Source organism: Chrysoperla carnea, chromosome 5, assembly GCF_905475395.1.
Source record: "Chrysoperla carnea chromosome 5, inChrCarn1.1, whole genome shotgun sequence".
Taxonomy (NCBI): domain Eukaryota; kingdom Metazoa; phylum Arthropoda; class Insecta; order Neuroptera; family Chrysopidae; genus Chrysoperla; species Chrysoperla carnea.
Window position 1 is genome coordinate 72,651,522 of NC_058341.1, and position 27,362 is coordinate 72,678,883.

General features: G+C 28.4%; 1 long non-coding RNA gene across 1 annotated transcript; it reads right to left on the reverse strand.

The window, feature by feature from the left end:
• Positions 1–2,672: 2,672 nt before the first annotated feature.
• Positions 2,673–23,047, reverse strand: LOC123300096. The gene is made up of 4 exons (XR_006535371.1): positions 22,991–23,047; positions 21,407–21,409; positions 8,571–8,576; positions 2,673–2,683 (listed from the first exon to the last, which is right to left on the reverse strand). It is a non-coding gene; the product is annotated as an uncharacterized LOC123300096 (long non-coding RNA).
• Between the last annotated feature and the right edge of the window lie 4,315 nt (positions 23,048–27,362).

Consider the following 27,362-nt stretch of genomic DNA (forward strand, 5'->3'; position numbering starts at 1 on the left):
ACGCCCTTTCGCGTTAGTAGTTTAAATTTATCATTATCACCATCAAAATAATTTTTATACAATATTTTATACTCATTAAGAAGTGCTGCTAAATTTTCTAACGATGCGTTTAAAAATCGAAATGAATCTAAAAATTTTAATTTGATTTTTGTACCTGTCACCTGTTTTATAAAAGAAGTGTAGTTTTCTTTCGCCAGAGGTATTAAACTAATACTACCTTTAAAGGCCGTGGTTATCTCTTCTATAATTAAATGCGCATCATATCCACTAAGATTATGAAATACATTTTGTATAGTATGGGATTCATGAAAATTTAAATTACACACCGAATGGGCTATAAACGCGCCTGTGAAATGATTATGATCTAAAACTCGATCCGTAGCAGAGAGAGAGGCTCCCCACAAATATGACAATTAGTTAACATATTAATTTTTTCTTTTTCACTAGCATTTAATTTGATCATTGGGACAGGATTTTCAATTGTTTCATTAACTTTGTCCGCTCAAGTTTTCAGTTCCATTGCAAGCCATCTTTCACAATTTTCACCTCTGTATGATTTATAATAATTTAGTTCATTTTTATATGTACAACACACATAGTATCCAACACTGTAAGCAATATGTTTTTGATAGCATTTTGCTTTTTTACCAACACATTTGTCTATGGGCGCTAAGATACACTCAAAGTCAACATAAACAGAAATGACTGTACGCTCTTTATTTGCAAAGTTTTTAAATTTCATTATTTTTTTATTTGGAGCTGGTAAAACAACTTTACATTTATTATACTCTCCACATTCTTCACTATGTTTTTTTAAATTTTATTTCAGACACAAAATATTGTTGACATCGATCACATATATATATTACCCCTTTATGTTTACTTATTTGTCTTGATATGAATCTTGATAAATTCTTTATCCAACAAAAATGATATTTAATATTTATATCATCATTATCATGCTTGATACTATCAAAATTGTTATCATCTTCTACATAAATATTTTGTATCATTAACAGATTAACATGAATTGTTTGTTTTTTTTGATGTTAGAAACACTGGCTCAACACTATATTTCCCTTTTTTACACAATTTCAAAATATATACATTTATACTTAACCCATTTAATTTTTCAAATTTGGGTACTTGTTTTATTGTCATTGGAAAGCTAATACCTTTTAATTTCAAAACGTTCGAATAGTGTGGATATGAACCCATTCTGTTTGAATGCTCTCTTACTGGATATAGGGCTGAAGTTACTGCCCATGCAAAGCATGCTCCATCATTATTTTGAACATTCACACAGGCTTGTTTCGCTTTATTACATTTCGGTAATTCTATGTATGATGAGCCTCTTAATAATTGACATTTGTTTATAGGTATTCTTAAATTAACTATGTCCCTTAATGCCCATCCACTATCGCGTTCTTGAAATTCTTCCAATTCTTCTAAAAGGGGCTCCTTGACATTCATCAAAAATCATTTTTTTAGATCTGTTTGACGATCGATTATTACATTCTTTGTATTAAAAAATTTCATTGAAGATACATTTTCGTTATCAATAAGCTCAACAAACTGACAACATAATGATGTATTCACTTTTATAAATTCAAAACAGTTTAAAATGTTTTTGATTCGTGTACTAAACAACATTACAGCATCCTTAAAAAAGAATTTAGGATCTTTGTAAATTAAATTTACTATTACACTTGTCCTTAAACGACTTTTGAATGCTGACTCGATGTCTTCCCACTTCATTCCACGAACTTTTTTCCCATTGACAGGACTACTGTCCTCATGTAAAAATGATTTTATTTGTTCGCGAAAGCTTATCATTGTAAACATACAAGCTTCCAAATGGCTTTATGCCCCAACACATGTACATTTCCACGGAAATTTTCATGGACCGTTTCCGTGTTGACCTGACAAAATGGTGAGCTACCTGGATCACTCAGTATGCTGGTCCTGGCTTTTTTCTTATTGATCTTGTATAATTTCTGAATCTTCGCCGCGTCCGCAGGGTTATATAGTGCACGGAAGGGGGCGGTTTCTCATAGGCCGAGGCCTATTTTGAAAACGCTGCACATTTGGTGGTGGTCTTTCGGCCACATGGCCTGGAGTGCCTCTCGCAAGGTCTTCCAAATGACTTTTTGCCCCAACACATGTTTATTTCTTTAGAAATTTTTTGAAATTACTAATATTTAGACAACAGTATTTGAACCATTTTTCTAAATTTTTTAAATTATTTGTCCTTTTTAATATATTCACAACTTTCCCCATTTTTTTCACTAGTTGCTCTGTTGTCTGCTCACTGAGTTCAATACCACAATCAATTTTTTTATATCTATTTACACACGTCGTCTATAGTGTTTCAAGAGCAAATAACTTATACTTTTTACAATATTCAATATTTATACTTTTTATCTAATCCCCAATTAAAAAAATAAAAAATTAAAAAAATTTTCCTTCAATATCATTTATTAATTGTATAATTTATTACATAAAACATAATTTATTATATACATGTCTACATAAAATAATAGTATATACTTCAATTTTGCCTTTGTATTGCTATTGTGTTCAATAAGGTGAGGAACGCTGACATTTCCTCCAATATTTCATCATCATAATAATTTTGGAATAAGCCATCAGTAACTCGCCTCAAACAATGTAGTTCAAAATTCTGCCATCCTACATGCTGATGAAATTCTTCTTCCATAATATATTCACAATCATATATCAGTTTCATAAGTTCCATCACCATTTTTTGAATTTCATCCTTCCTCACTGTATTCAATTCCTCAAATATCTCCCACGCTTCTTTTGACGTCACCAATTTTTTTAAATGATTTGGTGTTAAAAACAACACTCGCAAACATGTTGGTATAAACCAACTTATAAATACATTGTATTTAAACTTGGAGCATGATCCGTCTAAACCCATTTTTTTTCTTCAAAAAATATTATTATGATTTCAATAACGTTTTTGTTTTAATATGTAATTTGATATGATTATCATCATGCTTTTTATATGATTTTTTTAATAATTATTTTAAACATTTTTTTTTATCAAAAATTAATAAGAAATTGTGTTTTTCCTCCTTTATTTTGATCTAAATAAAATAATTAGTATCACATCTTATAGTTTTTAAAAGACCACATGTAGATTTTTTTACATAATTTTTATACTTCATTTTTATACTATATATCACAAAATTTATTATAATATACATAATTAATAATCAGAGCGACAATATTAATAATGCTGTACCAAAAAAATGATAAGAAAAAAATCTTTATATATATAGTAAACTTCAACTAAATACGTGGGTCATCGGTAGCTTAATTGGTTAAAGCGTTCAACATTACTTTGTTTGCTTACAAATATTCATGTACTATGAGTTCGAATCCCAGTCGATGATATTCGATGAATCCCAGTCGGTGATAGCTTAATAATTGGTTTAAAGCGTTCAACACCACTTTGATTGCTTACAAACATGCGTTTAGTATGAGTTCGAATCCCAGTTACGGTAAGTATAAACATCTTCTATCTTATGATTTGATTCAAACAACGTTTGTAGAAAGATGTTGGTTCGAACCCAGCTCGATGATCCACTTTTTATTTAAAAAAATCTACTTCCCTTAAACAAAAAAACAACAATTTTTTATAATTATTATTTTTGAGATTTATTATCAACTTCAGTTAGCCACAACGCACAAAGTATGTCATTTCATTAAAACCGCAGACCACTTATGTATCCACAATATCGAAATAATTAAAATATTTAATAACCACAATTATTAACCACATTTTATTTCCTCCTAATTTCTTTCCTGTACTAATTTTTTCTTATTACATTCAACTTCCCTTAACCTTGATTTGCTTCCGCTCAACCGTACCAATAGTCAAAATTTCAAAGGATACTTGTCTACGTCACAGCTGAACCATAACGTCATCCACACTCTACTCGCTTTCCTTTTTTATATTTTACATTTATTTTCCTATACCACTATTTAAAGTCATCGTCGATTTCTCTTATGACAAATTACATTGACTTTGGTCCCGTGTACTCATACCATAACTACTTTATCGATTTAGCATGGGTACACGATGCATACTTAGACTTAGTGGAAGATTTCACAACCAACGAATCAGGTGAATCATTTCATTTATTGTGTTCTATTATTTTGAAAAATACTTTTCATTCTCGTTCTTTTTCAGGCCGATATTATTAACAAAAGCTAGTTTGCGTTTATTCCGATTCTTTTCAATAGCATGAAGATAAAAGCTTTAAATATGCGAACACTGTGGCCAGAGATAATCGCATCTATTTCAAAAGTCAAAGTGTTGACGAACTCTTCCAAAATCTTTTGTATGGTATCTACGATTCGGCTAATAACTTAAACATAGTCGTTCAACACAAATTGGTACAAAAAACAGTCATTCCGCGTTAAACAAAAATTCGTTTTCAAAGGACTTGAGAAGGTTGACAAGGGCACTGCTTACAAAAGAGCAAAAAAAGCAAAGATTTATTGAACCTTACCTACAGGAATATCAATATTTGTTTTACACATTTCTCAAACTTATATGGTCCAAAAACTCAACATTATTTTTTTTTTCATGATTCTTCTCACCCATTTCTTGACTTAAAATCACCCTTGACGAATTACTACTAGAACTGAGTCATAGTAAGATCAACAAATGCCAAGGCATCGACGGAGTTACCGATGAATTTTACAAACACTAAGTAGAGGCACTAGGCGGATTCTAGCACAGTTTGACCTAGTGATCTATATACTACACTTGTTGGATATAAACGACCTTGTATATTAAATAAATGTAGGAGGCTGGTCGTGCCCTTGCGTGTTTATTATTGAAATGGGGGTGGAATTTTTAACTACATATTAGGATGAATATTGTGTTTTTTATTGAAATAAGGAAGGGGGGGGGTATTTTTAACTGTTAGGGTGAATATTTAGCACACTTTGACCCATATACAACAAAATTGTTGCATGTCCTTGCATGTTGTCGTGACCTTATGTGTTTTAATGATATTGGAGGTTTTAAAAATATTAGGATGATGATTCTAGAATATTCACTCTAAATGTTAAAAATCATCCCCTAATTTAAAAAAAAAAATACAAAATTCACTCTAATAGTTATTAATTCCACCCCCATTTCAATAAAAAAAGCACACAAGGTCACGACCACCCTCCTACATTTATTTAATATACAAGGTCGTTTACATGCAACAAGGGTCTAGCATATAGATCACTAGGTCAAACTGTGCTAGAAGCAGCCCAGTGCACCTTCGAATATTCACTCTAACTATTAAACATCAACCCCCAACTTCAAAAAAAAAAAAAAAAAAAACACAATATTCACCCTAATAGTTAAAAATTCCACTCCCATATCAATAAAAAATACGCCAAATCACGACCACCCTTTATTAGAGTATTTCTAGTGATAAAGTGTATTTATAGATGGAGATGATACAATTGTAATATGTTTGCCTAGTGATAATTTTTCGATAGATGGAGTTGATTAAAATTATAAAATTTTACATGTGTATTTGAGGGGGGATTGGATAATATAAATAAAAAAATTATTATTTTTATTAAAAGAGTATTTATTATCTTTATTTATACTTCAAAATATCATATTTTTATTCTAATTTGAATATTATAAACTTAACGAATAATTAATTACGTTGCGTAAAGCACACACATTAGATTTATCTACATGGGCCATACACATTGGCAAATTATTTTTCTTAAAATTATTGGATAAATTATTAAGATCCTTTACATTCTTAAGATTAAACAATTCTTTAAGCCACCCAAAATTTTCAAGTCCTTTAACATAAGTTTCTTCATCCTTATTAAATATTTTTTCACCAATGTTACAAATTTTTGATGATTCAAAATTAACCACCTGTTAGTTTTTTTATAATTTGCTTCCTGATGATTCCAACACAAAAGGTGGGAGAAACAAGTAGTGTTGTAAATATTCTCCATTCTTAACAACGGCCAATTCTTTAAGAATAAATTCATTTTTAGTTTTAAATCCTTGGATATCTACAAGAACAACCATATTGTTGCGAGGTTTATTGGATTTGTCTTACTAGATTACTAAATGGGTTGTATTCAAGCAACTTATCAAATGATTAATGCAAATGCAGATGTTTTTTTAGGTGCATTTCTATCAAACTGCCATTCAATTCTTATATCAACAGTTCCCGATTTGATAGTGTCATTTTGTCTCATAGTGTTAAATACTACCATGAGGTACACAGTGGTCATATCTCTATAGGTGAAAACAGGATCTGATCTTCTTTTATAATAGGCGGTTTGAAAATCGGTGAACATATTATACAATTGTGCATAATGCCCCTTTGCAAAATCAAAATTTAGTTGATCGTTTGGATATTGTTCACTGTTTAGATATAATTTTGCAGATTTAATATTACAATGATCAAAAACAGTTTGCTTTTTAGCATTTCCTTTTCTGTCAGTTTGAAAACATAAGATTACATATCGTGTTTTTTCCATGCTTCTGACATTCCACGTTTGATTAGTACTTTCAGGAAGTGAAGGAAATTCATAGAGATCCCAGCTTCTGTAACCAATTGGTAACCATGTACTTGTTTCCAAATATCTTAATAATTGTAATTTTTGTTTGTCCCCTGGAGTGACATGTGGTATTTTCCATTGAACCTTGTAAATATTAATTTTACCATCCTCTCCACCCAATTTTTTTAAAAAGCAGTTTACATCGCTGCGTGCTCTTGTCAGAACCAATTCATGTCTAACGCTAATGATAACCTTTTTAAAGTCTTCCATTAGTCCAAAAACTATCCCTAAAGGAATTGCAATTTCAAATCGATACTCATAATCCACCAAATCCATAACTGCAGCATCACTTAGAGGAAACCACCAACCAGCAATTTGTAAAGCCTCACTTTCATTTTTTGAGTAGGAAAGATAATTTTTAATTGTTGAAATAATACCTGTTGTTTACAACGATCAACTTCATGATCATTGATTAGATATTTCATCTCTTCAAACAAAAACATTCCAAAATTTGCGCGCATTTCTCCATCATTTGAAACGGCTTTTGTGTTATCTTTTGTTTTAACAAGTTGACCAGAGATGAATATATAAGACTCAGATGGATTTACGTATAAATCTGTTTGATTAATGGGTATCCTTATCTCATCTCCATAAACAAACGAATGGGCATAACGGTTGTATGTGTGTATTTCATTTGCTAACATTTAAAATATCCATTGTTTGATTATATTTTAACGATGTATTTATTTTTGAAATGGAATATACACCTCGCTTCTTTAAATTTCGATTTACACTGATGTTATTCTTTTTAGGATAAACTTTTTAAGCATTATTAGAATTATTAACAATTAACGAAGATACAACTAAATAAAATTTATAATTGTATTAAAATGTATATCCAATATATAATCCTTTCGCTCATTTATATTCAAAGTGTTTATAGTATTATAAGATTTGATTGTTCAGACCCTACTATCAATATAACAACTATAGCTACTGATAATATCCCATCTTGTTTCGTCGACATTAAAGATTCTGTACCAGTCTCTGATATTATGCAACTTGTACAAATTGCTAATGATTACCCATTACATGTTTACCAATGTATAGCCATAGTTCAGATGTAAGAGGAAGTTTGATGGAATATCTATCACCTCTAACCTCCGAAACATGTATCAAGATACATAATCATAGAAGTATCAGGATTGGTAACTCTGTAATTGACAACTTAGAGGCTAACTCATCAATATCCAGATCTGTTGTCATAGCAGGATCAGTATCAATTTATTATCTTTGGCTGCTATTAGCCCTGTCGAATTTGCTTATGCATACACAAGTAAGCCTGGATATACGGCAATATCAATGGGAGAAGTAATACATTTAGTGTGTACCTGTTGATGTTATTATACGATCTGTGGATGTATGTTATAAAGAATTGCCTATAACTTATAATAACAAATCTATGTACTTGGCCCAAGGTCTAGGTTATTGCAGAATTATGGTACACAAAGAGATTGTGATAATATTATCAATGCACAATTCATAATTGATAACGTATGGTATGCAATAGGTAAAAGTAAACACTCTGTTCCATCTCCCGTAGAAATTAAACCTGAAATAATATTACAATGGAATCCACATACTTTAATGTACCTAGCTACTTCTGGTATATATTCTTATGAAGAATCTGAGAGGCTCCGAGAAAGGATTATAAATCCATATGAGAAAGAGGCTGTAAGTAATATACTTGTGAGAGGTGTAATAGTATATGATAGAAGAGAATATGGTAGAAGAGCTAAGTACGAAAATAAGAAGAAAATTATGGGGATACTTCCAATGGGTAGGAAATATAAGTTCAGGTTTATTAGGATTATACTTTCTATGTAGAATTTTGAAATTTATCTCAGATACCGTACTACATTGTAAAGCTATATATGATATACATATATGGATTGAGTATTTCATTAATAGCCAGTATATGGGATAGTGGTACCAACTATATGCTACATAGAAAAACAATGAGGCATATGGAAAAACGACATAACTCTGCTACCAATGATAATCATAATTCTGAGGATCATCATGCTGATTTACAAAGATATCGTGTAAAATTATATATAACCGTATACTATATTCAATTATATATATTTTATTATCATATTTTACCAAATACCTTTATATCTATATATTTTTATATTATATTCTTTAATATATACATATCTTATATTTGATAACTAAAACATGAAGATACAACTTCAATGAATAATTATATTAACAATTAACATTTTCTAATATGTAGAACTATGGTTATCTTCTCGTTGGTAAAATCAATAAATTGCCCCTCCTGATCAACAATTGAACACGTTATATCACTAATGTATTCCCTTATTACCAGATAGTAAATGCTTTTTTTGTGTTTTTAATCATTTTGTACCCTGAATCTTCTCGTGGATAGAAACAATGAATATGATGGGTTTTATGATTATTCAAATATAACCCCTTTTTTATACTACAGTTTTCAAAAAAAAAACATTAGATGAGTGTATTTATAAAATATTGTCCGATGTATAAGTTTTATTAGCAATAGTTAGTTCGGTAGTTTTAGTAAAGCCAAGTAGTTTTCCAAGACTGTTTTTTAAGTGAAAACCCACAACTTCTGAAGCTTCAATTTCTGTTTTAAATGTGTGAAACTCTAATATTAATTGTAGGTAATTTTCTATCACCAATTGAAGGGCCAAGTATAGTTTCCCATGTAAACTTTTGATTAATTTTTTTTTTTAATTTTATCTACAACTTCATAAAACTCATATCTACCAGGAGGTATTGTAATGGTTTTCCCCCCGAATAAAAATTGATTATTTCATTTAAAACTGAATTATATGAATACAATGCAACAAGGGCGCATTCATATTAACCATCATTACAGTCGATAGTAGGAAACTACTCTGCATTAAGTTGAGTAACGTTAATGTGTGTAATCACAATAATAAAGAAACATTAAGCAGTAATGACCGAAATAAACTTCACTAGATTTTTCAAATCTCTCATGCTTATATAAGATATTTGAACCAAGGTATTTAAAGATATCTTTTGGAGGGGGTAAATTTCCAAACGAATCAAAATACAAAACAATTGAATTAGTCTTATCATAGCAAGCCCAATGAGACCCGTTTGATTTATTTTCATCAAAATTAAATATGCTACATTCGTTTTTTTTAACACGAGCAGGTAAAGTATCTCGCATGAAAACACCCCGAAAATGTTTTAATTTGTGATCTTTATTACTTCCATAGTAATAAAGATCAAAATTTGTTAGCAGTCTAATGGGTAAGCGACTTAAAAAAAATTTTGGTTATGATTCATATAAAGGCCTAACCCCTGCCTATACGTTTTTAAATATATACCATTCCCATCCCCATTTAAATATATATCATGATTTGTACGACGTGGCAAAAAAATGTCGACCAAAAAAAGGCTGGAAATAATCGGGCGATGAAAAGGCTAGACCAATGAGGGTGCTAAGAAGGGCAAGAACGATGTAATTGGGTAGCCTTATCATGATTTGTACGACGTCACAAAACAATGGCGTTCAAAAAAAAAAAAGCTAGACCAATGTGGATGCAGAAATACGTTAAGAAAAAAAGATAAGATACAAAGTGACTTATTATTTGGACAGAATGGATAAACGAATAAAATACAATATGAAAAAAGATGGGACGGGTAAGTCATTGATGCATGAACGACGAATCAAGAAAGTATGATAAGAAACAAAGGCAATGATTAAAAAAATAAGCCAAATGGAGGCGGGCTAATGTGTTAAAAAGATGCAGGGCGGAGTAAAATGAAAAAATGTCGGCTAGACGGTACGTTATATAGGTCAAATATTAGGATAATCTTTGTATCTCATTAGTGAGACTTGATCCTTATCTGACAGACAGTACGTCAATTAATGTGTGCGCGTGTGAGGTCAATAGGAAAACCTTTGTATATAATTAGTGTGCATTGATCCTTTTCTGGTAGACTGCACGTCATAGACAAATTTTGCTTTCATACAATGTAAGCGGCAAAGTGTGTAGCCACAGTGACGCAGTGATGCACAAGCAGAATATGAGGAAATGTCTTTTAAGATTGATAGGATTAGGTGGTGGGGAATGTTGTTTGAAGAAGCATATTAACCCTACGGTACTTTACTTATTTTTCAATTTGTAGTTCTAAATATTGTCACCAGTCGGTACCCTAACAGAGCTGAGTGTGTTTTTTCGATTGAATCTGTCTCTTTAATTCTAGACGTCACAGAAGTAGTATCTTTGAATAGTCATTTTAAAATATTTTTTACAATATGGATTCACATTTTTTTCAAGACACATTTTAATGTGTGGCAGTAATTATATTACTTAAATTTTTATAATTTCTTTTTCATTTCATTCTTATTAAGAATTTATATTCTTTGAACATGACAATCTAAACATATGGATTTTTTGCTAAATGTTGTTTTATTAAATACGCACAATTGCGTAGAATGTACAAAGACATCCTCGCGTATTTTAAAATTGTGTAGTTTAATAGTTAAAATATTTTACCTTGTATGATTTTTGTGACTGCTAGAATTTGTGGGTGAGCTCAGTTTTTCATAGAATGTAATTTTAAAAATTCACAGTCATTGCAAACGGCATACAGGAACATTTCTAGATACAAGATTTTTTTTTAAAATTATTATCATAAGATATTTTCATAACTGTTTTTTTTTTTTTTTTTTTTTTTTTTTTTTTTTATATTCAACTATGTGAAATTTCATGTAAGTCACAAAATGGCTGACGCCTTGTAAATTAATATTTTCTGTTTTATGTTATGTCAGGCATTTGTATTCTTTGACATGGTAAAATAAACTAATTCTTTTTATTTTAAACGTAGACTTTTCTTTCTTTTTAAAGACTTTCTAGTAGGTAATCTCCTTCGACGTTACCTTGGGGCCTATCACGCGAATTTATAGTTTTGTTGTTCGTTAAAATTGATCTGTTCCGGTTTCGAACATTAATGAACACCTTATTCTGTATTTTTAAATGTTACAAACCGGGATGTTTCCCTTTAAGCACACTAATTTATATTTTTTTAGCTAAATATCAATCTCAGTGTTCTGGAGGTTACGGAGGAATTTGGCTGTATTAGTTACTTCTTGTTCTCGACGCAAGCCGAGAATCAATTAAGTATCGTAATTAAAGAAAATCTTACATTATTTTTTTAAATTACCATACCAAATATTCGTAACACTTGGTAGCGAGCGTTACATTTAATAGCATCGCTTCACGATCTATGTTATTTACGTTACACCTAGCAACATCGCTTTAAAGATCTACGTTTAATTTTTTCTTAATATTTTTTTATCAAAGAATTAATTTGTTTTCATTGAACATTACAAATGGTAAAGTTATGTTACTCTGAAATTTATAAAAAAAAAACGGGAATTTTTTTTGAACTGGTAAGATGGTATGCAGTAAGTTAAATGTCTTCGCGAAATGTAAATAACGTCAGTTGAATGTCTTCGCGAATAAATTAAATTTAAAAAATAAAAAAATTTATACTTAATATTGGATATTAATTAAAATAATATCTGGTATTTTTTATGGTATATGCTCAAGGAATTCACATTATAAATCCAATTATATAACATTACCAAGTTTGGAATTAATTAGATTTGGTTTGCCTGTCATTGTACACATTTTATGTAATCTTAAAATATATTTTCTATTTTGATTATTTTTATTGGTCTACGTGTTTAAGTAACGTTGTAAATAGAAATTTTATTTTTTTATTTTTTTTTTTTTATGTTTCTTTATTGGCTATTTTAAAATTATTTTTTTTTATTTACATAAATATTTATTTTAACTGTAAGACGTTCATATCTGACCCAAATTAATTCAAACGTTTGAAATTTTTACTTTGTTTAACTTTACTAATTTCTTTTGTATTTCCGTTTCTTTAATATTTTTTTTGTTGAGGAAATCAAATAAAAGGGAAAAATGTCGTCTGACGACGAAGATTTTCATGGTTTTCCAAAGCCTTTTAAAAAGGAAAAACACATAAGTAAGAAAGTCCAAACGGATTTTGGTATGGTTGAAAAAGATTTTCAAGTATCGGTTCAGAATGAGGACAAAATGATACAATGTTTAATGCAACAGGATTCTTTACCGTCAACATCGTATGAAACTGTACAAGCGGCAAAATTTATACATGTAGACAATTTAGCATACATCATTTCATCCATCAATCAAAAGATAAGTTCAGAAAAACCATAAGATTTTAAATTTAGGTTTGAATCTCTTACAATAAACATTAAAAGTTTAGATTTATTTGATGCAGGTTCAATTATTAATTTTATTATTGAAACCAATAGTGTTGTTTCATTAAGTTTAGTTGATGAAAATTCTATTATTAAATTTTTAATTACAAAATGAACTTCAACTTCAAAACAATTTTGGTCTAGTCAAATTTAAGATAAAAAACTTGGACTTATATTTCAAACATTTTATTATCTGAGTATATATCTCCCGCACAATTGCAAATTGCAATTGATGGATACATTAGAAGACGACAGCTTCCAAATGAAGAGATGCTTTCGTAACTGATATTTTGAAATACTCGCAGATACTAATGCCTAAAGGTGACATTAAAATAATAATACAAATTATATTTGCCCATGTAAATCAAAAAACCTTTAATTTGATTAAATTGCTCCCAGTACCAGAAAATTTAGTTTCCTTAAATTCTTTTGTAAGAAATTTACAAGAAATAATGACAAGAGATAATGCATTTAATAAATTTAAAGTAGATAGGCTGGAACAGTTCCCGATCACCAAGGAAAAAAATAGCATACAGTTCTCGATCAAAGGAAAAATAGCATGTAAGACAGTTCTAGATCAAAATAAAAAAAAAAAATAGTATGTAGGACAGTTCTGGATCAAAGAAAAAAAAATAGCTGTTGACGGTCTAGCGTTAGCCGTCGCAGCCGACGGGACCGTCGCAACCGGCAGCGGTCTACCGCTAGCTGTTAGCTATTATTTAAAAAAAAAATAAAAAAGGTTGTTGGAGCGGATTCGAACCACCAACTTTTTCTCAGCATATATATTTTTTTATAACTGTTGAGAAAACGCTTTAACCATTGAAGCTACACCAACAACATATTGGATATGTTAAAATTTATTGAAAACTATAAAAAAAATTTAATGTTTAAAACTACTCTTTTTTTAAGGTAATATTTTTGATAATGATAAAGTATAAAAAAAAGTTATTTGTTTCACATTTTTGAGTACCTATATCTTCTTCAATTGTGGTTTTGTGGTATATGGTTTTGGAAGTATCTTATCAATTGATGTTTTCAAAAAAATATATTTTTTTATACTACAATTGAAATGAATGTGATTTATGGTTTTGCGGTCAAATAAATATATTTTTTTATAATGCAATTGAAATAAATGTGATAAGGTGACAATGTTTTTGGTTTTGCGGTTTTGAAAAAAGGAAGAAGAATATGTTTTTTATCTATTTATGTTTTTAAAAAATAGTGTTGTTTAAGTAATCATTTTTTTCAGGAATAATTTTTGAGTATATAATGAAGTCTTTTCATATTAAAAATTTATTCTTTCACAAACAAACGTAGACTGTGCTATAGGAAGAGAAACAAAAACGTAAATAAAAAAAGACGTCTGAAATTTTAAATCAGTGTGATGTTTTTAAACCATTTATAAAATATGAGGATCTAACTATTCATGAACCGTATCTTGTTGAAAATATTCAGTCTTATAAAACACAATACGGTAACAAATGGGCACTGAAATTAGAATAAGGTCTAATATTTCTACCAAATAGATACCAGAAATTGACTCCATTGGATATTGATAAAATTAAAGCAGGTGACAAATTATTTGTAACAATTAGAGGTCACAATGAATATCAATCATATGATCTTGAATTTACCAATGAGACCAAGGGGTACAACGAAGAGAGCAGTGGTAGTAGTAGCAGTAGTAAAATCCAGAGAAACAATTACAAACAAAAAACTAAAAAAGATGAAAACTGCAATAACAATGATAAAAAGTTAAAGCGAACGAAAAATTAAAGATGCTTATGGAACGGATGTATTACTTACTCCATCAAAAAGTTTTTCTGTTGGAATTGATACATCATGTTTAGATGTGAAGATTAAATTTACTTCAAGAAGATTCACCATTTATATGGAATCAAAAGAATGGTATGTATCTATTTTTGAAACTACAACCATGTATAAGGGCTTACTTATTTTCTGAAGTGATCGAAAATGACACCAACACAATTGATTTAAAAGTGAGCGAAATATTAATAAATTTGTGTCAAATAAATTTAAAAAAATGTATGATAATATACCTATAATAATTTACAGTAAAAAATCTATTATAAAAATTTTTGAAAAAAGTAATCTGCTATTATTTTACATGAATATGTTAAAATAGATATTAAAGGTGTTATTAGCAAAATATATTTGTATACCCAACGACTAACTAATAGAAAGCCTAGTACATATGATGAAATTGAATGTTCAATTCAAAGTATTGGATCTGCTTGGGGGGAATTACTTTTCTTAATATTATCTGAAATGATACAATTCTGTCCAAATAAATTATGTATTGACTCTTTGAATAATTAAAAAAATGAAAAAAAAAAAATTCAAGTTTTTTTATATTTTTATCTTTTCTAATAAATTTCCTTTGTTTTATGATTATTATTATTATTATTATTTAATTTTATGCAATGAAGAAGTTAATAATTAAAAAAAATAAAATGTTAAAGTTAAATGAAGGATGCACATGAGTCTTACAAATTTTTGCAAATTCATCAATAAAAAGATCAAAAATACGTAAATATAAGTCATAATCAAACAGTATTTTTGCTATATAAATTAAAGCAGCCAGCAAAGATTATTGTAGTTTAGTAAACAGTGAGTAGTAAGTTAGGTTTACAGTTATGTCGAATATAACTTTTATATTAGGGTTAGTTTACCCTTATTCTACATATTTTTAAATAATAGTGATAACATAACAGTGTGTGCTTTGCTTAACAACATTAATCCTTCTCAACAAAATATTATTAACTCTGAGATCCAGGCTATAACAAACCATGGAAGCATACAAAAGGTATACAATAATTTCTACAATCAAAAAACAAAAATAAAACGGACTTAATTAGTTTATTAACTATTATGGAAATAAAACGGACTTAATATTGGACAAATTGAATTCAAATTTTTTTCATGATAATTATTTTAATAGAAATAATAATCAAATTGATATGTTTAAAAGCCTAATTCATTTGTTAAAACAACCGTCTGGACGTTTGGAAGATGAATATGAATATGTACCTATAGAAGACGCAGAACGACGTCGAAGAAAACGTAATATTAATCAATATGAACTACCACATAGCGTAAAAAAATTTATTAACCTAAACTCAGATCTACTACAAATTTTAAATGCAGAATTTGAAAAGTTATATGGAATCAACTATATTGAAAATATGATGTTTTTCCATATTATAATAACTATGAAAATGGTAACATATTTGCGTTAAACAACAATGGTGATGAACAAAATTTAAAAAAAAAAAATTTACTGACCAAACAATTCGATGGGGATGGATTATTTAGATAGGTTTAAGATAGTTAAAAAAAATTATACGTTTTAAAATTTTTAATTAATATAAGATAATGGATTTAAAATAATTCATTAGTGTTTATTATATTATTTTAGCATAAAATTTTATAAAGACAATTTTTTAAATTCAAAAGGTATATTTTGAAAATTGTAAATTCAATAAAAAATCGTTAGTAGATTGTAAGTTAGATACAGTTCTAAAATGTACCGTATGGTAATATTTAAATCTTTTGCAATTTGCTCATAATTTTATAAGCTTTTTGTTCAATTACTAACTTTATTTAAAAATCAAAACTTTTGCTCCATATTAACTATTTTATAACAATTCCAAACCAAACCAAACTTTCATAGTCGACTGATTTTGAATAAAAACTTGACTCACATAAAGGTAAATCCTTTTAAAATTTGTTTAATTTTGTTATAAAAAAGTTAATTCAATATTGTTATTAATAATAATATATCATTGTACTTAATAACGTATTCAATAAAAAAAAACAATATTTAATTATTAGTTTTATTTTTTATAAGTTTTATTATTTTATTATATATTGATAAAATTTATTGAAAAAAAATTATATTTTACATTTTTACAAACTTATTTTCATGAATCGAAAATATGCATAAATTTTACTGTTATTAAAAAAAGGTTTAAACTGATGATTTGTTAACATAATAGAAATGGGTTTTTTTGCTTTGAAAAGTTTTATTTGAGACAATGTATAATTTTTTTTTTCAAATTTTAATCTAAAAACAAATCTATCTTCCATTTTTATAGGTAATATTAAAAATTTAACACATTTCTCATACATGTTATACAAAATAAATTACTATCAAATTTGATATATTGCACTTCAGTATCAACAACTGTAGACGATTTATAAAAATTTGAAATAAATTCAAGCGAATTTGAATTTTCATGATTATTATTTTATGTACATTTTGTACATGTGAGATATACAATTTCATGTTAGTTGTTTGCCAATAACAACCTTCCATCATGCACTTCATTACTTCGTATTCTTTGTTTTCGCAATGTACACTTTTATGCTTTCTATAATCTTTTAGTATGACATATTCACGCACCACACGATTTATTAAGGCACTGAATTGTTATGTCCAACATCGATTGTATGTGTAGACTTCGTTTATTAATTTGATATGGTTCTCGACATAAAGGACACTTGTTTTCTTCTTCTTTTACTACTTTGTAGCAATCACCACATATTAAATGACTATTCACACACTCGTAAATATCTTGATCGAATACGTCTAAGCAGACAGGACAGGTAAAATATTCAACAATCTAAATAAAAAAATAAAAATTAAATAAAAAATTAATTTACTCACTTTTATAACTGATTTTATTCCCAATCCTCATCATCTGAATTTGAACCTAAATCCGAATTATTATTAGATTGTAATTTTATTAGATTGTAAGTTGGATACAGATTTAAAACGTACCGTATGGTACTAGTTAAATCTGGCGATTTGCTCTAAATTTTTTTTTACTATTGTACACTTGCAAGGGAAGCTCTTTTATATTTTGACCTTTTTAAAAATGATTTTTATTGAATTTTTAATTTTCAAAATATACATTTTTGGCGTCCATATTTAAAATTGCCTTTACACTATTTTACGCTAGTGAAAACTTTTTACACTAATGAATGTTTTTTACAATCCATTTTTTCTTATATACTCAATAGTTCTATAGTTATTACTTTTGTGGTTAATGACTACAAAAATTATTTTTTTGTTTTGAAAAACAAAAGTAATATTTTTTTATCAACTGTGGTGTATCTGTCTGGAATTATTTTTGAAAAGAGACATATTTTATCAATTGTGGTTTATGGTTTATCAATTATGATTTTGCGGTTGTTCATTGTCTTTTTAGCGGTGGGATAAAAATAATAATAAATCAATGATGATAACAATTTAATATATAAAGGTGATTTTTATAAATTATTTGAAAATTACTTTTGTCTATTGAACATAAAAAATGTTCAGATATAACGTTTTAATTTCATGGTTTTTATCATTGTGTTTTGCATTAAAGTTTTCTACACCTAGCCAATTAAAAACTTTCTTTGAAAAAGAAAACACATGGTCTACATTTTTTGAGCTGAAACCAAATCATCAAATTCAAAGAAAAATTAATTGTTTTGTATACATTCGATCACTTAGATCATCTTCAGAACATATGAATAAAGTTAAAAATTTACACGGTTTATATACTATTTTTTAATTTTTTCATAATCAATACATAATTTTATAAAATTTTAAATAATGTCGTTTTTATTAGTCCATGAATTATGATCCTTTGAATATCCTAACCATTTAACAAAAACTCTATCTTTTGCTCTTTTTAAAATTTTTTCTAAGTAGACGTTGGGATATTTATGTAATTCCAATTCATAAAATCCACCGAGAATATCTAAACCATTATAGTCCGAAAGAAGGTTAGTAATTGGATTTGTGTTTTGAACTTTTCTTATTTTAAAGGTTTCACTAGTCCAAGAAGGCAAATAGCCTTTATCAAACAATGATTTATACTTTGAAATACGCACATAGTCATTAACCTTAAATTTTGGATTATCAACAATTTTAATATGATTATAAACTGTAGCAAGTAACATTTTCTCGTTATTAACATTCACATCACATGGCTTTAGCTTAATGCTATGATGCTTTTTATTATTATAATTAGCAATTAATTTTGATATTAATTTTATCCAGTTATATGTGCCATTTAAACTAAATTGCTCCACATTTGTTCTGTAATAGTTCTATTAAATCGTTCCACATTTACCGCTTTTATCGAACTGTGCGTTGAATAATGATTTATTCCATATTTTTTCATTAATTCTTTAAATTTTTTATTCAAAAATTCTTTTCCATCATCAGTTTGCAAATTTTGCGGCTTACGTCCTTTTTGAAAAATTTCGTTGATTGCATTACAAACTTCTTCTGCAGTTTTATTTTTGATTGGTGTAGCCCATGCATATTTAGAAAAAGTATCAATTACAGTAAGTTAATATTTGTATTGATTACTAGCTGTTACCCGCCCGCTTTGCTGGGCAACATTCCCACTTGCACCCCTATCTATCTATCTATCTATCTATCTATCTATCTATCTATATCTATAGAAAGTCTCCTATATATTTATAGATTTTCCTTAGCAAATGATCCCATTTCAACTAAGTCAGCTTGCCATAAATCATCCAAACCTTTTATAATGGTTCGCCTACGTTTAAAATTTTTGCGAGCTGGCTTATGCTTAGTTCATTAACAATTTGTTGTTTAGATATCGTAAGTTATCAATTTTCCATCCTTCAATAACTTGATTCTCGTATTGATATAACTTATATAGTCATAAATTTTTTTTCCCCATTCTCTTGTACCAAATTTAGATCTTTATGAATAATATTATCTCCCATCTCTAAAGATTTTTCTAAAATTTTTAAACTTGTATCAAATTGTGATTTTATATTAAGTAAAGAGTTATCAAAATCACTTTTTACAGTTGCTTTAAAATCATTCATTTCTTTTAAAACATGATAAAATTTTTTTATATTTTCCTCAATTTTCTTTACAAAATTACTATTAATATTATCAACTTTACTCTTAAGTTCATTAAATTTCACATTAAAATTAGAAAGGTTTGTTGTAATTGAGCTAAAATCATTCTTTATAGTTACTTTAAAATCATCCATTTCCTTGAACAATTTATTATTATTATCTATTTTACTGCTTAAGTCGGTGAATTTCTGATATAAATTGGAAAGATTCTTCATAATTAAGTCTAAATCTTATTTAAGTTTTAAATTATTTCATCAATTTTATGTAAACGCTGTAGTATTTTTATTTCAAAATTTGATCGAACTACGGCAGCGGTGGTAGTCGATTTATTTGAACGTCCAAACTTATCTACACTCATGATTATATTAACTTAACGTAAAATTGAAATAGAATGTATACTATTTATACTACAATACCAGCCTCTGATAATTCGCTAATTATCGATAGTATCTCGTTATTTACATTACTATGACCTGCTTGCTGCGCAGCAATAAGGTCCTTGAGCCTTTCTACAAGCTTGTCTGCGCAATCCCAATAAGTATAATTAACATTATCAGTGACCTGCATCAACCCCATACCATCTATGGCTTTAGATCTTTGTTTTTTAACGGTATGTTCAGGATTACTAATTGACATTGAGGATATTCGCTTTCTATGAAGAGTTGGGAACATTGGTTTGATAATATTAATGTATTTATAACCTTTATTAGACTTTATTTGTAAATTTTCAATATATTGTTGTTTATGTACATTAGTTAATCTTAAAATATAACCATATTTAATAAGATTATCTTTTGTATACAATTCCTCATCAGAATTTTTCATAAATATTAACTCATATAATCCAAGAGTACCTTTATAAGATGCATTTCCAATTATTAAGTCATTATTATTAATTTTTAATTCCAAATTTCCAGTATACCATTTATCATTTTTCCAACAAGGTCCAAAAGTATGATCAATTGTTTTATATGAAGTTACTACACGTTTAAGGTATTCTTTTACTAAATCTCCAAAATCATCATTGTTTGAAAAAAAACTATCCAGTGCTACATGTCCTTGCGCTTTAGGTTGACTCATTAACCTCTTTGCTTCCACTTTAGCTGATTGACGACGAATAGGAGTTGTTTCAAAAACTTCATCATCTTCAGAATTTAGCAACGTTGACACTGTTTCATTTTAAGGAGTTATATCCTTTTCATTTTTAGGAGCTATAGCCTCACCTTTAGTTTCAGAATTTAATTATGATTTTCTTTGTTTTATTGTTGTTACAATTTCATTAAGTGGTTCCGTAAGTGGTTCAAAGTTCTTTTGTAATAAAATATCTGCCTCAGTTTGTCCATTCTTAATTTTTTTATATTTTTCACGAATTGATTTTGTTGCTTTAATGAGACTTTTGTTTTTCATCAATTTTTTTAGTTTAAAATTAATCTGTTATAGTGTACTGCCTTGAACGGGTTATAATAAACAACTAAATGATTAAATCAATATAAAAGTATCAAATCCTAAACGATAACGCCCGTGATTTATTTCACAATCCTCATTGATAACTAAAAATCCAAATTTTTCTTTCCAACACTCTGAACACATTGTTTTAAGAGTCTCAAATGGCATATCAGTATTAATATTATCATCAAATTTAAATCATCCTGTTTGAACAAAACTAATATATTACTATTATCACGAATCAAATGTTTTTGAATTTTTGTGTATGATTGACATAAATAAAAACAATTTACGAAAACATGACGGCCCAGAAATATAGTCTGATATTGTCTTGTTTATCACATGCTACTGTAACAATAAATATTTAGATGGGGTGCGTTAACGTATGATATATTGTAAGATATACAAATATATTTGACGAAGTTACGTAGACGGTGAAAATGATCATTAATTAATTAATTAATCGGAGTGAGAGCTACGCTGTAAGCGAGTACCAGGTGTTAAAGTGGGCCCAAAGCAGGGTATCGAGTAATAGAACTCAAAACCATTCCCAGAGGATTTATTCGCTGATCTAATTCCTTGTCAAGGAACCCCAATATGCATCAGTATAGATCAACCTTAATATCACCAGTGTCTGAAACAGTTAGTGTAAAACACCACAAATCTTGGCGAATAACAATTTATTTAACAATATCAAATATATAGCATTTACAATTTTTTAACAAGAACTTAATTACCAAAAATGTAATCAATTACACAAACAGCCTAATGGTAGATAAGAATTTATTTAACAATATCAAAAATATAGCTTTTACAATTTTTCAAACAAGAACTTAAATTACCCAAAAAATGTAATGAATTACTCAAACAACCTAAAGGTAGATAACTATTTAATTAACAATATCAAAAACATAGTATTTGGCAATTTTTAGCAAGAACTTAAATTACCACAAATGCAATAAAGTACATATTCATACATATACATATACATACCGAAATAAATTTTATCACAAAATCAGACTTGAATAATAGTGAAACGTTCGACACGTTTTACACCAACTTAACTAAGAATAACGACGTTATAATGAACAACAATATTAAACTAATTTACGGAAACTATCAAGAAAAACTTAACAAGTGCGTTCGACATGACGCGTTACGTCTACTGTAGATTAATCGCAACCTTCACTAAAATTAAACCTAGTAATCTACTAAAACATGCATATATGTATCGACTTAAATTTTACTAACGAAAACAGAGCGTACCATAATGAAACTTTAATACGTTTTTACCTATACTTAAAACGAAAACGCCATAATAAACCGCGCTACTAACACGAGTTTACAAAACAATCTTAACCATATATTAATTTTAAAACTTACTTAAAACGGTATATACCGACCAAAATTTATCAACAAAATCTAGAATGTGTAGACATGAAACAATTAACACGTTTGTCGTTGCAAAAACCGCGACATAAGCATACAAAACATCTTCAGAAGACACGTGTTAGATTTTTCTTGAAAACGTTTTATATAACTATTATAAATAATCTAAGCGCCTTTCACGCCGTGAATATAAAAAAAACCATAACGCAACATCCTTGGACCAATTGATACGTATGTATCGATTTAAAATTATTAAAATTTACCTCGACATAGCGTGGATTGATTGATAAAAATGCAAGCAAAGCAAAATCAAAAGTTAACAGTACCTTCGAGACATCGTGTATATTCGTAATTATCGTACTTTTTATTTCTTTTTAATTTTTAAAAACCACTAAACCACATTGTGATCTGGTAAGCCATGTTGGTTATCCCCATCGAATGTCAGTGCTCTGTCTTCCATCACGGTCCACCACATAAGAGGAAGCCCTATTTAATTTTTATAACCATCTAACGAATTTTCTCCCCACTACATTTATTATTAAAAAAAACAAAAACCCTAACATTTTTGACGTTTAACATACCAATAGATAAAATGAAGGCTAGTGCTAACCACAAGAAGGTTGAATATGAAGACAACTTCACACTAATGAATGGTTACATCGTAACACTACATCATCGAATATAAATATTGAATTCTTTTTAGCTTCTTTAGGTGGTAAGACTTCACTGTTATTGGTAAATGTAAAGTAACCTAAGCCCTTCACTGGCTCCAATATTTTTTTAAAATATTGATATTTTGGTTGATGAAGAGATTTTGAATAAACGCATATGTTTTCAAACTTTAATCCGTTTGAATGTTCCAATAAATTTATTATTACATTTGTTTTTCCTATAACATAAATTTTTTAAATTTGGAATAATGTCTTTTTAGCTTTTTTGTTGTTTGTTACCTGAATTTTGTATATACTATTTGGTAGTATACGCGTATACTATTTGGTAGCAATTCTCCATGTTTCTTAAAACATGCTGTATCATTTGAAAAATCTGCATTGCGAATTGGTAAGATCTGTTTATGTTTTATAAAACGCATTGGTGTTGCTACCAACTTAAAATCATTACTATACTAAAATCAAATTACTTTATATAAATATATTTATATGCTAAAATGAGTTATAAATACTACATCAGGTATAAAACATGCATCATAAAAAAAAAAAAAAACGTTAGTCGATATTCAACATTAACTGATCGAGGTGGTGGTTTCATTAATTCAATTATAAATTCTCTACCATTTGAATTACTTTACCTGGATATCAGTTTTGTGGACCTGGAACTAATTTAAAAAAAACGACTGGCAAGAAGTGACGTAGGAATAAATAAATTGGATGCTGCATGTAAGGAACATTGCATATTCAAAACTCAAAAATTTAAGTGATCGTCATACAGCTGATTTAATACTAGCTGATAAAGCATACGAACGAATAAAATCAAACGATGCTAGCTTAGGAGAGAAGATATCTGCCTTTGGTGTATCAAAAGCGATGAAAGCAAAAGTAAAATTAGGAATGGGTTATAAAACAAAAAGTAAAAGATCTACCACGGTCAGAAAAAAGAAGAGGAAGAATAAAACAAAGAAAGTCAACAAGCAAAAACGAATTGCTTTTCAAGCAGCTGTAAAAAGTGCTCAAGAAGTTTTAAAAAAAAAAACCAAACCTGATAGCTTAAATGATGCAATTAAAGTTGCTGTTGCAGCAGCAAAAATGTAGTAAAAAGAAAAAAAGTTCAAGTTCCACGTGTTATTCCATTACCAAAAGTAGGTGGCGTACTTCCATTCTTACTTCCGTTGTTTGCTGGTCTCTCAGCCATTGCTTCATTGGCTGGTGGTACCGCTGGTGTTGCAAAAGCTATAAGTGATGCTAATAATGCTAAAAAACAACTTGCTGAAAAATAAGCCTCATAACAAGACAATGGAAGAAATATCTCTGAAGAATGGTAATGGATTATTTTTACGACCTTACAAGACAGGTCTTGGCTTATACTTGAGTCCAAAAAACTGTTAAAAGAGCTACCTAACAGACCCTTAAATGATTTAGATTTGAATAAATATTGTAAAAATATACCAAATTTTCGAGGTGTTTTTATGCGTGATAACTTACCAAAAAGACCACGAAAAAATGAATGTGGAATTTTGAATTAAGATAGCTCTTCTAATAGAGGGTCTCACTGGGTAGCTTTTAAAAAATATGATGATAAAAGCGAATATTTTGACAGTTTTGGAAATTTACCACCACCCTTAGAGTTAATTAAATATTTAGGTGGTACAATAAATTATAATTACACAAGATATCAAAATTTTGATACATATAACTGCGGTCACTTATGTATTAAATTTTTGTTATCAAAAAAAATGTATAAATGAAAAGATCTTTGACATAATTTTGTTATATTATTTTAACAACTATGTCGTATACATTAACAGTAAGTGGAAACAATAGTGTTGATTATTTTCCATGGATTGATCTTAGCAAAAGAAAAAAAAAAAAAATATAAATGTGCATGAACTTCTTTTCAAGTGTATACCATAAGTATACCAAAAGTTGATTAGACTAACAACCAACTTCATGTTGGTGAAATTGTTATATTCATACCTGAGGGTACTTATGAAATTAGTGATATTAATAATTTTTTCCAAGATTATCTTCAAAACTGTAATAAAGATAAAAACATAAGTAATAAAATTGAACTCAAAATTCAAGCAAACAATAATACATTGCAGTGTGAATAATTAGCAATAAAAAAATTTATTTTAATAAATCAAATTCAATTGCTACTTTGTTAGGTTTCAAGAATTTTATCCTTTGGTTGAACCGGGGAATAAAATTTTTGAGGTACCAAAAAATGTTATTTATTTGCCTGTGAACGTTAAGAAGTTAACATCGTTAACAATAAAGGTATTCGATCAAAACGGAAATTTAATTAATTTTCGAGGTGAAACTCTAACAGTTCGATTAAATCTTTGTCATGATAACATATAATAAACAAATATCATCTGGGTATATTAATAAGCCTACAAAACTTTTCTCAAACATTAGTAAGCCAGTAGTTAAACAAAAAGTAAGAAGTTATCTGCAGTCAACGCTAACTACTTGAAAAATTTAAGATTTATTTTAAAAAATAATAACAATGGGTAGTGAATTTCTTAACATATTACAAGGTGTTCATTTTGATGACAACATTACAAAAATTGAGTATCACACTTACTCACTGTTTTCTATCAACGTTTAACAACAGTGATGAAATTCGAATATGTATTCAAAATCAAAATTTTAATTTTTTAATAAGCTTCATTTATATTGAAGGAACAATGAAGAAAACAGATAATACTTTATCAACAAATTGGTAAATAACTATCCTGTATACTTATTTGATGAAATCCGTTATGAAATAAATGGTATTGAAATTGATCGCATTCGCAACATTGGTTATACTACATTAACATTAAAAAATTACATCTCACTTAATGATTTCGAAAGTAATATGTTATTAAATGCTGGATGGTGCCCTGAAAACAACATTGATTTTGCTGATTGAAATATTAATATATGTCTAACATTAAATAGATGTCTAGGCTTTGCTGAGGATTATAAAAAAATTCTTCCGAATGTTAAATGCAATAGTATCAACAACTGATGATATACAATTTTCAATTACAAAACTGCAATGGAGAGTGCCACCCACATGTACAAATTAAAGATAAATAGTGGTCAGTACACTCAAATGAGCTTTCGAAAATGGAATTTGTACGAATATCCACTTTTACCAGCGACAACGGATCATATTTGGGCTGTTCAATCATCTTCACAATTGGAAAAAGGAAGATATGTTATTTTTGCATTACAAACTGATCGAAAAAATAAGAAAGAAAAAGATGCAAGTCCTTTTGACAAATGCAAATTGTCAGATAAAAAAAAGTGTTTTTAATTTTAAATCCTGAATCCTATCTTTATGATAATTTAAATATTTGAACAATAATAGGTATGCATTAGTATACGATATGAGTAGTTATGGTATGAGAATACGGGATCAAAAACAATGTAATTTGCCATAAGAGAAATCGTCGATGATTTAAAAAAAATGATATAGGAAAATACATGTAAAATATAAAAAAGGAAAGTGTGTAGAGTGTGAATGACGTTATGGTTCAGTTGTGACGTAGACAAGTACCCTTTGAAATTTTGACTATTGGTACGGCTAAGCGGAAGCAAATTTTTCGAACTATGGTATGAGAATACGGAATCAAAGTCAATGTAATTTGCCATAAGAGAAATCGTCGATGATTTAAAAAAAATGGTATAGGAAAATACATGTAAAATATAAAAAAGGAAGGAGTGTAGAGTGTGACGTAGACAAGTACCCTTTGAAATTTTGACTATTGGAACGGTTAAGCGGAAGCAAATTTTTTGAATTGTAAGATAAGAAATAATTAGAACTTAAGGGAACTTGAATGTAATCAAAAAAAAAATTAGTATAGGAAAGAAATTAAGAGGAAATAAAATTTGTTTTTTCCTTAGGGGAAGTTGATTTTTTTTTTAAATATAAAAGTGGATTATCGAGTTGGGTTCCAACCAACATCTTTCGAGAAACTTTTTTTGAATCAAATCATAAGATAGAATTTGTTTATACTTACCGTAATTTGAA